The sequence below is a fragment of the Lepus europaeus genome, chromosome X (genome assembly GCF_033115175.1).
Source record: "Lepus europaeus isolate LE1 chromosome X, mLepTim1.pri, whole genome shotgun sequence".
In the NCBI taxonomy this organism is placed as follows: Eukaryota; Metazoa; Chordata; class Mammalia; order Lagomorpha; family Leporidae; genus Lepus; species Lepus europaeus.
Genome location: NC_084850.1, coordinates 86,321,155 through 86,337,498, shown reverse-complemented (window position 1 = coordinate 86,337,498; position 16,344 = coordinate 86,321,155). Strand labels below are relative to the sequence as shown.

General features: G+C 41.8%; 1 protein-coding gene and 1 pseudogene across 3 annotated transcripts in view; one reads left to right on the top strand and one right to left on the bottom strand.

Moving 5' to 3' along the window:
- The window catches only part of EDA (ectodysplasin A), a 359,228-nt gene that overhangs the window by 226,547 nt on the left and 116,337 nt on the right, over window positions 1-16,344 (top strand). The window lies entirely within an intron of this gene.
- Window positions 14,307-15,450, bottom strand: LOC133753635 (forkhead box protein H1-like; annotated as a pseudogene).

Below are 16,344 nucleotides of genomic sequence, written 5' to 3'. Positions count from 1 at the left end.
CTTTCTATTCTTTTGGGTGTATATCCAGAAGTGGAATTGTTGGATCATTTGCTAATTCTACATTTTTCCACAGCAACTGCACCATTTTATTATTTCCACCAGAAATATATAAGGGTCCCCGTTTCTCCACATTTTCATCATACTCGTTGCTTTCTGATATTTTTAATAGTCTTCTATTTGTTGTATTGCTTCATTATAGTTTTGATTTGCATTTCCCTAATGGTTAATGAGGTTAAGCATCTTTTCATGTGCTTATTGACTGTTCATGTATCTTCTTTGGAGAAACATCTTCAGTCCTTTAGGTAATTTTAAGTTTTCTTAGCAGTTGATTACGAATTTATAAAAGTTCTTTATGTATTTTGAATATGGATGCACTATCAAATATATGACTATAATTATTTTCTCCCATTCTGTAAATTTTCTTTTCACTTTCTTATGGTGTTTTTTGAAGAACAACAAATGTCACCCTTGAAGACACCAAATTAGTTTATCACTTGTTCATTGTGCTATTGGTGTCATATCTAAATATCTATCACCTAATCCAAGGTCATGGGGCTTTATTTCTGTTTCCATCTAGAAATTATATAATTTTAGCTCTTTCAGTTAGGTCTCTGTGATCTACTCTCAGTTATTTTTGTGTATAATGTGAAGTAGAGGTCCAGCTTCATTCATTTGCGTGTGCATAGTCAGTTGTTCCAGCAACTAATGTTGAAAAAACTATTCATTCCTCATCGATCACCTCTGTAACCTCTTCCCTTTTCTTAAACTTGGAATACACAAGTGCATGGATTATTAGAACAGGAGAAGGGAGAAATTGTTTTATGTGGTGGTCTTTAGAAACTTGGCTTTAAGTCTGTCAAGCTTTCATGTTTCTTGCAAGTACAATATGATAATGAATTTGTTAAGTTACTGCCTGGCTACAAAGTATTGGGGGGATACATACTGCAGTTTCAGAAAGCACTTAACTTCATATCTGTAATTATTAGACACATATATAATTCTTGGATAAATTCTTGCATATGTGAGTATGCAGAAAGTTAACTGGATCTTTTAATGCCTTGTCTGCTCAACAGCGTATTTCCAGATGTAAATGCCTTTTGGTAGATGTGAACGAATACTACATTCATTCTCTTTCAACTGCTTTTTCATACCCAATAAGGCTTTTAGTAAATCGAAAGGATTCAGAGAGAGAGGAGAGAAAGAGCATACTTCCTAAGGTTTATTTTAATAAGAAACATTTCTGATGTGTCAATTTTTTTAATTCCAGATAAGAAGTGAACTAACAAAAATGATACACTTATGCTGTGCCACAGCTTCTGTTGTCCCAACAGCTACAGACCAACAAATCGTCCAGTTCTAAAAATAGAAGATTAGAGCCATAGAGAACATTAGAGATCATGTAATATTTAGCCCACAAATTTATGTTATTTAACATGTAGTGTTTTAAAAATGAAAATTAGTGCTTCTTCGTTTTTCTAGATGGAAGGGTTTCAAATGAAAAGTTGGACTTTAAATTTTTATTGAAGACCCAAAGCCCTGGAAATTCTGGGTCTCTATTCACAAATGGTAACCTAAGAGGTATTCTTCATTGCTCATTGTTTCCTCTCTGACACTAAGATGCATGCTTCATTTCCATTGATCATTATCAGTTCTGCTCCTGTTTCTTATGTTGTAGCCCATTTTAATCATTTATGTTTCCTGCCTGGCCCTTCACATCTTATCCAGTTCTCTCTCTCCCTCCGTGTATTAGTTTCCCAAGGCTGTTGTAACAAATCACTACAAACTTAGTAGCTTAAAAAAAGAAAGATTTATCTCACACTTTTAGAGGCCAGAAGTCCAAAATCAAGGTGTGGGCAAGTTTGGTTCCTTCGGGAGGCTCTGAGGGAAAATCTGTTCTATGCCTCCTCTAATAGCTTCTGGTGGCTGCTGGAAATCCTTGTAGGCCCAGTACTCCAATCTGCCCTTTTATCTTCATATCAACTTCTCATCTCTCTGTGTGTCTTTTTTAAAGATTTATTTATTTATTTGAAAGAGTTGCATGGAGAGACAGAGAGATCTTCCATCTGCTGGTTCACTCCCCAGATGGCCACAACAGAGCCAGGAGCTTCTTCAGTGTCTCCCACATGGGTGCAGGGGCCAAGGACTTGGGCTATCTTCTGCTGCTTTTCCCAGTTGCATTAGCAGGGAGCTGGATCAGAAGTAGAGCAGGCAGGACTCAAATCAGTGCCAATATGGGATGCCAGCATTGCAGGCAGTAGCTTATCCTGCTATGCCAGATTGCCAGTCCTCTCTCTATGTACCTTAAACTTTCCTATGCCTCTTTCTTATAAGAATGCCTGTTTTTTGGGTTTAGGTCTCATCCTAAATCCAGGATAGCCTAATCTTTTTTATTTAAAGATTTAAGTTTTATTTATTTGAAAGAGAGTTACAGAGAGAGGTAGAGACAAAAAGAGAGAGGTCTTCCATCCAGCAGTTCACTCCCCTGATGGCCACAACAGCTGGAGCTGCGCCGATCCAAAGTCAGGAGCCAGGAGCTTCTTCTGGGTCTCCCATGTGAGCGCAGGGGCCCAAGGACCTGCGCCGACTTCCACTGCCTTCCTAGGCCATAGCAGAGAGCCGGAACGGAAGTGGAGCAGCCAGATCTAGAAACGGTGCCCATATGGGATGCCGGCGCTTCAGGCTAGGGCTTTAACCCACTGTGCTACAGTGCCGGCCCCCAGGATGACCTAATCTTGAAATATTAACTTAATTACATATGTGAAGACCTCTTTTCCAAACAAGGTCACATTTATAGGTTCTGGAGTTAGTACATGGACAGATCTTTTTTCTTTTCTTTCTTTTTTTTTTTTTTTTGTGGACACTATTCAAACCACTACAATCACATTTTACAAATAAGAAAACCGAATCCAAGATAGTTACTCATCCAAAATCATATAACTTAGTTTTGTGATAAAGTTACTTCAAGAACCTTAATCTTTTTTTAAAAAAATATTTATTTTATTTATTTGAAAGACAGAGTTACAGAGAGAGGTAGAGACAGAGAGACAGGTCTTCCATCCACTGGTTCACTCCCCAGGTGGCTGCAACTGCCAGAGCTGTGCTGATCCGAAGCCAGGAGCCAGGAGCTTCTTCCGGGTCTCCCACATGGGTGCAGGGGCCCAAGGACTTGGGCCATCTTCTACTGCTTTCCCAGGCCATAGCAGAGAGCTGGATCGGGAAGAGGAGCAGCTGGAACTAGAACCGGTACCCATACGGGATGCTGGCACTTCAGGCCAGGGCTTTAACACACAGTGCCACAGTGCCAGACCCAAGAACCTTAGTCTTATGACTCCAAGATGAGTTTCTTTTCTGCCATCTTATGCTATTTTGTTTCTGATCATTTTATGTTCCAGATAAATTATAAGAGAAAAAAACATAAACAGTAAAAATTTACCTCTAGATCTACTGTTTTGCAATTTTGTTTATTATTTTGGCTAATGGAAACTCTTAAAAGATATAAGCCCTTTGAAAGTTTCTATGATTCTCTGTCAAATCATCAGTAATTAGGAAATAAGCCAGTTGCCTGTTCATTTAAAGCTGCTGAAAAAAATATTTTTAGTTCAAATCCTAGTTTTCCCCTTTTGCCTTGGGCAGGCCCCATCGTCTGGCTGGGTTTCACTTTGTCCGTTGTAAAATAAAGGAGGAATGGGTATTGTACCACTACTTGGGGTGCCACTTTCTTATCATAGTGTCAGTTCCAAGTCCTGGCTCCTCTGCTTCCAACCCAGTTCCCTGCTAATACACCTAGGAAGGCAACAAATGATGGCTTCAGTGCTTGTGCTCCTACCACCCAAGTGGAAGACCTGAATAGAATTGCTCACTCCTGGATCTAGTGTGGCCCAGGTCCAGCTACTGCAGGCATTTGGAAAGTAATATCTCTCTTTCTGTCTTTCTCTCTCCTTCCCTCCCTCTCTCTCCCCTTCTCCCCTCTTTTATTCTGCCTTTTAAATAAATGTCCTTTTTAAAAATCAAACATTAAGGAATAATTTTTCAAGATTTATTTATTTACTTGTGAGACCTGATTACAGAGAGAGAGAGGTCTTCCATCTACTGGTTCACTCCGCAAATAGCCACCAACGAAGCCAGGACCCAGGAGCTTCTTCCGGGTCTCCCACGTGGGTGCAGGGGCCCAAGGACTTGGGCCATCTTCTACTGTTTTCCCAGGCCAGAGCAGAGATCTGGATCAGACGTGGAGCAGATGGGACTCAAACCAGTGCCCACCCATATGGGATGCTGGTGCCACAAATGGATGCTTAAACTACTACACCACAGCACCAGCCTCAGGAATAATTTTTAAATAAAATAAAACCAAGGAGATGGACTAGATAACTTGTAATATCTCCTCCATCTCCAACTTTCTGGAATCCTGTGTTTGCAGAATTATTCTGAATGTCATAAAATCAGCCGATTTAAGATAATATTGTTCAGCTATGCTGCCAAGAATGGATGTTTCCAGAAGAGAAAAGCTATTCCACCACCACCCCTATTTTAGTGAGAGAAATTTAAGTTTAGTTTCCAGTGGTGAGAGTGAATTTGTATTAAGCCATCTATATACTTCCTCTTTCTTCCACTCTTTCTTTGCAGCCTTCCTTTAATTCTGTATATATACATATATTCACACACACACACACCCTTATCATGATCTGATTCCAGTCTACAGCCATTGAAAACCAACTGAGCAGATAGATCAGCACATTGAACTCTGATTTTAAACTCATTAACAGCATCCCGAAACCAAAAATAACACTATTTTGACTATAAATAAGTAAGAGGGTATAATGAAAGATCCCAGTTTATGAAAATTTTGTTTTGATAAACTGTTTTCACCCAGGTATCTCTTCATTTTAGCCTAAATCTAAGTTCAAATTCCCTTGCCACTTGACTGTATAGTCTACAACTTCCCACAATAACAGTTATCATTTGTTCTGTAGTTACTTCAGGAAGCCCATGCTCCTCATTGAGGAGCCAGGAATTTGAGCTTCCAGAAAAATCACCCTGGGCACAGTTCATTAGATAAAATATAAAAGTCTATTCCCTTTTAAATAAAGTGTGTTCTTACTGAAATGATTCACTGTGTTAGTTTGCTAGGGCTGCAATTAAAAAATAACACAAACCCGGTGGCTTAAACAACAGACATTTATTTTTCACTGTCTAGAAACTGGAAGTCTGAGATCAAGGCATCAGCAGGTTGATGTTTTCTGAGGCTTCTCTCCTTGGCTTGCAAATAGCTACCTTCTTGCTGCCTGTTGACATGGTCATCCCTCTGTGGGTACACTTTCCTGATGCCTCTCGGTGTATCCTAATCTCTTCTAATAAGGGCACCAGTCAGATTGAACTCGGAGCTACTCTGAAAAAAAAAATCTCATTGTAACTTAATTATCTCTCAAGGAATACAGTCACACTGTCAGGTGGTAGGAGTTAGAACTTCAATGTATGAGGTTTTTTTTTGGGGGGGAGGGGACACAATTCAGCCCATATTGTGTACCAAACTATTTCACACTTTATGAAATATCAAAGTTAGAAAGACTTGGATATTGTTCAATATAATTCCCCCATTTTGGAGAAGATGGAGACTAAGGCACAGAGAGGTTAAGATGTTTGCCTAAGCCAAGCCACATGGAAATTGTGACAAAGGCAAAGCTGGAAATCAGTTCTTTCAGCTCTGAGTTCCCTGCCCTTTCCAGCATCCCTTGCTGCTACTTTAATTCATTTGATTTATTCACACCTTTAACCTCTCCCTCCCACTCATACTTTCTCTCCTGACTGAGATAAACTTGGAAAAATAGAAAATTGACTGTTTTTCAAATGGTATTTCCTTTTATTTTCCTATACTTACTGTTTTCTACAACTGATATTTTGAAAGTAAAAAATATTTTCTACTTCATTAATTATCCATTTTCCATTTTATGTATATATTTTTCATTCTTGCTTTGAAATAATGGGATTTTTTTGAAAGTAAGTGAATTTGTCTTTACCGGGACAGACAATGAATTAAAATCAAAGGAACCTCAGCTTTTTGTTGCCTTCTTAGGATCTGAGGTGGAAGAAAGAGGATTAGCACAAACCTGTGTCTCTCTAACTTTCACCTGTCCTTCTCTTTCCCAGCATAGGAATTCAAGGCTTCTAGAAACCTTGATATACACCTCTACCCCCGTCCTCCCCTACCCAAACAAAAATACCGGAATTGAGCTGGTGCCATAAAAACTGAGTTTTCTTTCTTTAGCCGGAGTTATTTAAGCCCAAACCTTGGAACCTGAAAGGAAAAGAAAGTCTAAATGTAAATGTACCTTTTCTTCACTTGTAAATCTCCACTCTGCCTTTTTAGAGTGAAATATCAAGAGAGAAATGGGAAGAATTTTGAGTTATAAAGTGAAGGATCTGAACGTTCCAAAGATTTATGAAAATTAGGTGTACTCTTCCAGTTAGTCCTTGAGGGTTTTGCTTTTCCTTAAACTACTGGCAGAAGCTATTTATTCTCAACAGCCAGTTACCTCAGTGGACTAGGCATCACTTGCCTCTGTCTAAATCCCGAGTTGTCTGCTTCTTGAGAGGTAGATGTTTAATGACAAAAGCCTTTCTTCAAAAGGGTCCCTTTGGGTAACACAGCCCCCATGCTGCCCCTCTCTTACCCTGCAGATCTCTAAGGGATCCATCTGGTGAAGTCATCCTCTGTGCAGACAAGAGGGGGGCAAGGATTCTTCTCCCATCGCCTCTGGTACAATGTGTCAGAGCTTGATCCTACTGCCCACTTACTCAGTACAGACAGAAACGCTGGGAGGCACTGAAATATAGATGCCTGTGCCATTGAGGTACAAAAGGCAATTAAAACGTATCTGTCAAGAAGATCTGTATGGTACCCTAGTCATAACGATTTTTGTTTTCTCAGAGATAGAATATAGATTAAATTTGACATGATTTCAGACTGAACACGAACATTGGAGTGAAAATAATTACAGAATCATATTATTTAATAAACAATTTGAATAGCATGAGCTGATAAAACAGTGGTTTCTTTTTCAAACTGTATGCTAAGAAGCTCTAGAAATTCCTGATTTGGGGGAGGAATCTGGCTACGGGACTGTGATTCTCCCCTTACCCAAGTAATTTCAATTGAAAGATGCACACACACACACTTGACAATTCACCTGTATCCTCAGCTTCTTTGCCATCCTTGTTTTCAGCAGTTCAGAATAGCAAATGCCATTATGTTGTCTGATGCATCTAGAGCCAACTTCTGATAGGGAAAGACTTCTCTTGTTTTTCTCCTCTTTGCAGTGACTAAGAGTTTCAGCTGACTTTTGCACCCCTGCAACTTCATGACTACAACTCTAAGGATGATTTTTTGAGTGTTTTTTTCTATTATGAATATAGTCCTAAAGAGGAGCTACTGTATAGTGGGAATAGAACTGCTGAGCTCTAGTGGATGGTTCTTTTAGTGTGAGATCCTACCATCCAATAAGCTTCAGAGAACTATATTAAAAGGACATCTTTTAGAGTCAGTTCCATTCTTTTCCAACACTACTGCTCATCAAGGGACAGAACTAGTTCTGTGAAAGACACACAATAAGGGTACACCTGGTTGGCTAGATTTACTGTGAGGTGCATATTGAATGGTCCTTGTTCATCATAGCAACCAGCAACTGCTTTACCATTGTTCAGGTTGCCATTTCCAGCAGTCTTTGATTGTTTGGTAATGACTGTCTCTAGCCTAACTGCTGTTTACCAAACCTGAGACATTATCAGCAATATGCTAATCCTCGTAGCATAATCCAACATTCTAAAAAACCATGTGGCAAATAGGAGGGAGGTCATAGTTCCTGTTTGAGGATTTAAAATTCCAACTGTTACATTACAGGTGTATAGATAGTATGTATGTATATATGTTTATATACAGTAGTTATTACTATGTGTGTGTATAGTTAAGACGTATATAATTTCTTAACTGTTTCTAACCACAGTATTCATTAATTTCATACAATTATATGCCACTTCACAGTCTTCACAATACTTCCGCTTACATTCTTGTTTAATCCTCACACTAGCTCCGTTTAAAAAAAAATTCTCTATTGTATAGATAGAAAGTGATGCTAGAAAAGTCAATATATCTTGGAAGATTTCAGAGCTAGAAAATAGTTTGACCTAAATCATTTTTCTAAGCTCCTAGCCTACTACTTTTTCTTGCTATACCCAAGCTATCTTTGTTACAGAGGCAGTATGTTAAAAAGGAGCCAAACTGTCTGGATTTCATTCACAGATCTTTACTTCCTGGTGGTATGACCTTTCACAAATTAAAATCTGTGTCAGAGTTTTCTCATCTGAAAAATGGGGATAATAATAGTATGTACCCCATAGGGGTTTTCTGAGGATTATATGAGTTGCTGCATAGAAGATACTGCAGCGTTATGTTAATGTTCACTGCTATTATTACCTGTGTTACAATCATTCTTGTCATTATTAGCAGCAGCATTATTGAATGATGTTTAAAATCTCAGTCATAATGTGCAGACTGTCTGCACTTAAATCCAGACTCTCCCACTTACTAGCTGTTTGACCTTAGACAAGCTACTTTGGCTCTCTTTACATCAGTTTCATCTCTCTCACACACACACACACACACACACAGGCACACCACACAATGCTGGTCACACAAGGCTACTGTGACTATTAAATGAGTTAGTTCTTTTTTTTTTTCCTCTTTTTTTTTATTTTTATTTTTTTTTTATTTTTGACAGGCAGAGTGGACAGTGAGAGAGAGAGAGACAGAGAGAAAGGTCTTCCTTTGCCGTTGGTTCACCCTCTAATGGCCGCCGCGGTAGCGCGCTGCGGCCGGCGCACCGCGCTGTTCCGATGGCAGGAGCCAGGTGCTTATCCTGGTCTCCCATGGGGTGCAGGGCCCAAGCACTTGGGCCATCCTCCACTGCACTCCCTGGCCACAGCAGAGAGCTGGCCTGGAAGAGGGGCAACCGGGACAGGATCGGTGCCCCGACCGGGACTAGAACCCGGTGTGCTGGCGCCGCAAGGCGGAGGATTAGCCTGTTGAGCCACGGCGCCGGCTAAATGAGTTAGTTCTGTATCACACTGAGAGCAATGCTTAAGCCATCGAACCGCCCCCCCCCCCCCCACTTGCCTTATTTCTAGTATTTTGGCTGCAAACTAAGACCCACGTGGTATCTGTATAGCAGTTGTGTATTCTAGATGACATATGTAATTCATCAGTCCTCTATAGTCTAATCACACAAGCCAGTGGTTTAGTTGTCATGGTAGTTCTTTGGTAGGAATGTATTTTTCATATAAAAGTTATTTTGGTCAATCAATGTGGTGTAGTGAAGTGAACATTCACTGGAGTTCCAGTTCCATTAGTGAATGGCCTTACAAGTGAAAATCTTGGAGCCTGGAGAAATCACTTTAGCAAGACTAAGAAATAAGAAGTTTCCTAGTCACCCTCTTTCTTCTCTGTCTGCTTGTACTATGATGCTATACTTTGCAGCCTATAAATGAGGTGGGCCTACAATGGTAAGATGCTGTGATGTCATTATATTTAGGAACATAAGTTGTTTCAAGTTTGAAACATTTTTCAGTATTGATAGTCAAGCGGAAAATGAGATATCCTTAGCAGTTAGTTTAGAAACACCTTTGTGAGGCAGCATTGTGGCATAGCAAGTAAAGCTGCCACCTGCAACATCGGCATCCCATATGGGTGCTGGTTTGAGTCCTGGCTGCTTCACTTCCCATTCAGCTCCCTGATAATGTGCCTGGGAAAGCAGCAGAAGATGGCCCAAGTGCCTAGGCCCTGGCCACCCATGTGGGAGACCCAGAAGAAGCTCCTGGCTCCTGGCTTCAGACTGGCTCTGCCCTGGCCATTGTGGCTGTCTGAGGATTGAAAACAGAAGATGGAAGATTTTCTCTCTCTCTCTCTCTCTCTCTGACTCTGACTTTCAAATAAATAAATGAAGAAAGAAAGAAAGAAAGAAAGAAAGAAAGGAAGAAAGAAAGAAAGAAAGAAAGAAAGAAAGAAAGAAAGAAAGAAAGACACACCTGTGCTAGGCCCAATTCACTAAGTACTAAAAAGAATTCTGTGGACAGACTCATAGACACTGTCAGTTTATGGGATAGCTTTGCTCCAAAAGATCAGTTCTAGGTTGAGTGTTTGGCATGTGCATATTTTCCTGTAGAATTATATAATTGTGGTTAGGAAGTTTCCAGATTATCCTACAGCCTGTGATAGGACTGAAATGCTGTACATGCAGTTAATAAATGCTTCCTTGGTACTGGTAATTAAAGCAAAAATATAATTGAATAAGAAATGTCACTTTGAATGCTAAAGCATGAGAATAGTGGACTTAATTACAGGTTGAGAAGATGGATGGGGGCTTTCGGAGACTCTTTCTGAAGAACACTTTTGGGTACTTTGCATAGACATTAGAAGTTGATGGCATGCGTTTTATGTCTCATTTCACTTCAGAAAGGATGATTTTCCTTTTCCTTTATACAGGTATCTCATTAACAGTGCTATTGTAACTATCAGTCAGGATTATGGCCATTATGGGGTTCACAAGTAGAACAAAGAGACAGAGAAAGGTTATCCTGAAGTAAGTGGGCAAGGGAAAATGGAAGTAAGGACAACTTAAAAGGGAAGTATGGATGTGTGTGAGGGTACATGATTACTTAAGGTGGAGTCCAGCACAGTAAGTGATGAAAGAAGACAAGTGGAAAGTGAAGCTAGTGCACAGGATGCCAGGGGACAGAAAGACAGTGAGAAACTTTCCTTCATACCCCAGCACCATTTTTACTTATTTTTATTCACACAGTATTATACCCAACTTCTTTCTGTATGGCCTCTCTCACCTAGTTGAATTGCTTTTGGAAACCAGAAATGGTTTCCTATTCATCCAATAATAATAGCACTTAGTAGCTGATGAAGCTACTCATTTAAATGAGGTCAGATAAGATCTCATAGGGGAATCTTGCTTTTTATCTGACCAGGGCATTAAAAAGCTGTAAAATTATGCCTTCACCTAGCATGTGTTTGTTGAGATTTCACAAATAGAGAACTGAGAACTCACGTATGAGTTGTCTGTTGGGTTACATATGCTCTTCTCCCCATTTCATGAGTAATACCTTCCCACATTTCATGGGCCACAGCCCTTCGTTTTCCATATTTCTACCTTGAAGCAGGATCTGGTCAAAACAGTTTTGTAAACATTCTGACATGGAGCTTTGGGGGCTCCCTCAATGACAATGCTCTATGGAGCTTTTATAGCTTCTCTCTGGAACACATAGCAACATGCTGGTTCCAAAGAGATGGTGTAGGGTTTGGCTATTTATTTTCTGTCTTCCTCACTTGCTTTTGTTCTATTTGACCCCTTCCCTGATGCATTCCTGCTGAAGACAAAGCCACATGCTGAACCATGGGGAACAGTCTGTAATGAAACAACAAGCTGCTCCCAATTTTAAATATTGCATGTTGGGGCAAAGGCAGAGTTCCTTTTCCTCTAAAGCTATAACATTAAAAAAAATTCTGTTTGATATTCAGAGTTATTTGATCTGGCAGTTTAACAACTGTTGATGTTTTAATTGCTTCTTTAAAGGATTTCATCTACATTTCTAGGTTTATTTTTATTTTACTCTGAAGGAATGTCAATATTAGCCATCACTTTGCCCAGTAAGTTACCATTGCAGGATCTTGGAGTAAAATCCAGTAATTACTGGAGCTGGTAACTTAAGACTCTGCTGAGAAACTTGTCAGATTCCTTTTTCCCGAGGAGGCATCTCTTCATGTGGAGGTAGCAATCATTTATTGTTTTAATCAATTGTAAGCGAATGTTATACCTTCATGATCAGTTTTCTATATTCCTTTGGAAGAGATTGAAGTCATTCTATTCTAGGTGAAAAGGAAATCTCAAGTCACTCCTTAACTCTGACAAATGTACAATTATAATATGTGTTGGCAAAGACTTAGCATATAATTCGCTAGGGTCTTCCTCCATTTTTATTTGTCTATTCGTAAGTTTACTTCCAGGACAAAAATAGAATACTTTGTTGGCATGCTACTTACGTGTATGCAGCTAGCCATTTTAATTCTTCAAATGAAACTAGTTACAGTCAAAGCACTTTAGAGATGAAAGGGTCCTCTGAGATCATTTAGTCCAGCCCCCTCTAAATGCTTTAACTTGTATTCATTAATAAAAGGAGGGCTGGTTCAACTCACATATTTGCTCTTTTGTTATATATCCTTTGAATTATTCCCATCAAGAAATGTTTATTAAATGCTCACATGCTGAACCCAGTCTGAAGCAATTTGCCTCAGAAAGCATGGTTCTTGGAGTTTTGGAATCTACATGCTAAATCCAATGATACTGACATACCGCATATTGAATCTCAGATTTTCTCTTCTGAAGTTGTTTTTCACTCTTTCTCCTCCACCACACACACACACACACACACACATTTTGAGAAGATGAAAACAAATCTAAACATTTACTTTTCTGCTTTGAAGCAGCACTGCCAGAAAAGGCTTCCTTTTGCAGGACATGCTTTATCCTTGTCAGGAATAATCAAAGGTTAGATGCAAGCACAGTCAATTGATTGACAAGGGGAGCACTGACTAGGATACTTGGGGAGAAGTGGACTTAAGCACAGAGTGTATTTTTCTGCTTCCTGTAATCTTTTCCTGTCTTTACCTGATCTCAACACTGGACATATAAAACTTTATGCTTACAGACTTTAGAACTATCTACAAGTACTTTACATTTACACAATGCTATCAATAACCTTTCTGGGACATGGAACCAATTACTAGTTCAGCTATTTGGTTTCTCCTCTGACAATTTTTTAAAAGTGCTTAAAAGCAAGTAACTTTCAAATGATTCTCCTGACTTTTTCTACTGGTTGTTTCTTGTATCACTTCACTACCATTAAAAGGTCATCCGTTTCTTTGGGCTATGACTTTAAGATTGTAACCCTTAACTATCTTCTTCTTGGCTTCCTTTCTCAATAGATAGCACACAGTCATTGAAAATGTCAAAGATTTCTACTCTGTGAGAGATTTTGGAATACAAAATATAGCAGTTAGAAAATCACATGTACACGGTATAATGTTAGAATCTGTTCTTGCCTGGATCACTTTTCCTGAGTCTGTCTATTTCTGTTAATGCTGACCTAGCCTAGCCCTTCCCAGCCTCAGATTTTTATTTTTGCTTTTGTTTTTACTCGATTTCACTAGACTATAACCTCAATGAGTGGCAAGACTATCTTTTCTGTCTTAGCCACTTGCTATAAATCTGTGTATTCCCAGTACAATACTTGGTATTTAATAAATATTTATTAATGAATTAAACAGTTGATTGTGTTACACTAGTTCCTGTATATGGTGCTACCAAACCCTAGATAGAGCCCACTGACTAAACTTTAATTTAAAAAAAAAAACAGTTTATTTATTTGAGAAGCAGAGAGACAAAAAGAATTCTCATCCACTGTTTCATTCCCCAAACATCAGCAATGGCTCCCGGCTGATGGTAAAGCTGGGAGCGGGAACTCAATCTAAGTCTCTCATGTGGATGACAAGAATTATGTGAGCCAACACTGCTGGCTGCCAGGGTCTGCATTGGCAAGAAGCTAGACTAAGGTGTGGAGGCAGGCGTCTAACCCAGGTGCTACAATAAAGGATGTGGATGTTTTAACTGGTATCTTAACTGCTAGGCCAAGTGCCTGCCCCCTCTGCTTGGTTTTAGTTGAAACCTTTGTGGCCTTCTGTTTATCTTTGAGTAAATCTACACCAGAGCTACTCCCAATTACTTTTTTCTTTTTTGCTATAAAATTCCTTTACTGTCCCCTGCCCCCACCACGGAGGTTCCAGTGTTTATTCCCTACCTGCTGTTCCCAAAAAGGTGCTCCCCTTTCCAGATAGGGTCCAGCACTGGATTCTCCCTTCCCCAACCCGAGGCCAGTGTGGGCAGTGGGATGGTTGGGTTGGGCAAGGGTGGGGGAAGATGGGACCAGGAATGGCTGTGGAGGCGAGCCCTGCCCTCCCAGCCTTGCCCTGGGTGCGAGGGAGAAAGAGGAAGGTCTGACCAGCCGCCAGGGTGTGCCCAGCTGGGGGCACAGCCCTTTGAGGTGCAGCCTAATAAACACGATCGATCAGCTCAGCAAGGTCGGTGCCTCCTGTCTCCAGGCTGCTGTGGCGGGAGACACTCTCATAGCTTTGGTTTTGGGCCCTGGAGCTGGTGGGGGCGGGCGAGCGGGAGAGGCAGCCCCGGCCCCCAGGAGCCTCACAAGCTGTACCAGGACAGAAGCCAGCCCGGGGCGGTACCAGCCAGGTCCCGAGGGTGGCTTGACCCACACGTCGTAGATACTCTTGTTGGGCGGTACCCCCTGGAAGAGAGCGTCCAGGTCCCAGAGCAGCCCCGGGGGCCCCTGGGATTCAAGAGCCACACCCCAGTAAGCTGGGCTGGTCGAGGGTGGGCACTGGGGACAGGAGGTGGGTGGCAGTGAGCCCAAGGGCATGACCACGTTGGGAGTGTAAATGGGCAGGTAGGAGGTGGGCAGCTGCCCCCACAGTGAGGCCCTGTGTCCCCCCATGGGCAGCCCCATGGGATCTGGGGTACTAGGCAGTAAGTGGACTGGCCAGGGCCTGGGCTCTGGGGTAGTGAGGGGATAGGGGTGGATGTCTGTGCCCTGAGAGACCGCCCCCTCCACTCTTGTGGGCTTCGGGAGGGGATGGTGGGGCCACAGGGGCCTCTCAGAGGAGGGCAGGGGTGGGGTGGGCACTGCCTCCCCCTCACTGCCCCTCGAGCCTGCAGGAGTCGGGCTGCCCTGTCCAGGGCTTCTGGGCTGCTGCGGCCAGGGCAGCCCCTCCCCGGGGTTCCCCAGCAGGGACTTGATGCTGAAGCCTTCGCTGGCCGGCGGCGGCGGGCTGGGAGGCCGGTAGGGCCGGCCGTGAAGCACATAGGGGCCCAGGTCCTTGGCGAAGGCTCTGTGCGCACCCCTGTTCTGCCAGCACCGGCACAGGGCCGTGTTCTGCAGCCGCAACACGTCGGCCGGGATCAGGCTCACGTCGACTGCCTAGAAGTTGCCCTTGGCCTGGGGCTTCGCAAGGTCCTTGGGCACCTTGCGGAAGCACGGGTTGGAGGAAAAGTTCTGGCGGATGGAGTCCTTCCAGCCCTCATAGTCGTCCCTGAAGAAGGGGAACACGGCCTGCACTTGGTGGATGATCTGGGCCAGCTTAAGCCGGCGGATGGGTGCAGCCTGGATAACCAAGGTGATCATGGCCAAGTAGGTGTAGGGGGGCTTGTCATGCCGCAGGTACCTCTTCTTCCTCCTCTTGGGGCGCTCGGAGGGCGACTATGCCTGGGAGTCCCTGCAGGGTCCCATGGGTGGGAGGGCGAGGGCGTGGGTCCAGGCCGGGCTCGGCATGGAGGGATGGAGTGGCGAAGGTGGGCTGGGGCCTGGGGCCGGCCCCAATTACCTTTCTATATCTAGTAGTAATATTTCTCTGCTCACCCACTCTTGGAATTCTTCGAGTGACCCATTCTCACAGCAGATTTCTCTTGTAACTTCATTCCTGACTCATTCTTACCTTTATTTATTGTTTGATGCTTTCTTTCAAAAGTATCTGGGTTCAAAATATGTCATGCAGTATACCATCCTCAATGTACCATTCTTGCTGTCAGTCTCATGCTTAATCTGTAGAGCGCAAAGTCACATCTACATTTTTATTCGCATAATAAGGACCAATTCCTTTCTACTCCCCAAAGGGCAACCCAAAACACAAACAGTAGGAAGGATCTTTTGAGCACAAGGACAAAAGGAAGCAAGACAATTCTGTTTTTTTTTTTAAAGCAATTTTTAAAATATCACGTTGAGGTGATAGTGTGAAAGTGCTTTCCTGAAGTTAAATTTGCAAGTGTCTGCCTTCTTCTTCTCTCCTTTGGATATCACACTGACACATAAGCCATTCGAAATGGATTTTGTGAAGCTTTTGAATCGGGAGTGGTGACACGGAATGCTACGGCTTTGGAATGTCTTTGTATTGTTTCCTCCTGAGAGTGAGGATGATGGGATATATTACAGTGGTGCTGTCTGTATTCTCAGTCATCAGTGCAAATTGACAGCAGTACCATGAAGTCAGGTTTATTGGTAAAAACCCATACACAGAACTTGTTAGAGTACAAGTTCTACAGTATTTATGTATTCATGTATAAGAAAAAAGAATACTTTTATCTACTGATAATGTCATTTCTTTTCTGTATCTCCACTCATAGCTACGAACATAGAAGATATTCAAGTAAGTACATGGCAAAGTTAAAA